Genomic DNA, 693 nt, shown 5'->3' on the forward strand with positions numbered 1-693 from the left:
TTGAGTGGTGTTCTTCTCGCCGAGAAGACCCCCGGAGATGCCCGATCGGAGTTGTGCTGTCCTCTTTGCAGCAAAGGGTTGGAGCGAAGGCTGTCTCCCTCCACCCTTAAAGTTTATGTTGTTGCAATCGCTGCTAACCACGACCCCGTCGAAGGAGGTCGTGGGGGAAGCATGACCTGGTCGTCAGGTTCCTTAAGGGGGCGAGAAGGTTAAATCCTCCACGGCCCCCCTCTATTCCCTCGGGGGACCTGACTCTGGTGCTCACTGCACTACAGCAGGGCCCATTTGAGCCTTTTTGCAGGCGGTTGAGTTGAAGTTCCTTTCAATGAAGACTTTGCTCCTGCTAGCATTGGCCTCCATCAAGAGGGTAGGGGACCTGCACGCATTTTCGGTCAACGATTTGTGCCTAGAGTTCGGGCCGGCTGATTCCCAGGTAACCCTGAGGCCCCGGCCCGGCTACGTGTCCAAGGTTCCCGCTACTCCCTTCAGGGATCAGGTGGTGAACCTCCAAGCGCTGCCCTCGGAGGAGGCAGACCCAGCCCTAGTTTTGCGCTGTCCCGTTCGAGCCTTAAGGTGCTACGTAGACCGGACGCAAAGCTTCAGGAACTCAGACCAGCTCTTTGTCTGTCACGGAGGCCGGCAGAAGGGGAATGCCGTCTCAAAGCAGAGGATGGCCCACTGGATAGTGGATGC

This window comes from Sinocyclocheilus grahami, unplaced genomic scaffold (assembly GCF_001515645.1).
Source record: "Sinocyclocheilus grahami isolate Dianchi unplaced genomic scaffold, SAMN03320097.WGS_v1.1 scaffold154.1, whole genome shotgun sequence".
NCBI classification, from domain to species: domain Eukaryota; kingdom Metazoa; phylum Chordata; class Actinopteri; order Cypriniformes; family Cyprinidae; genus Sinocyclocheilus; species Sinocyclocheilus grahami.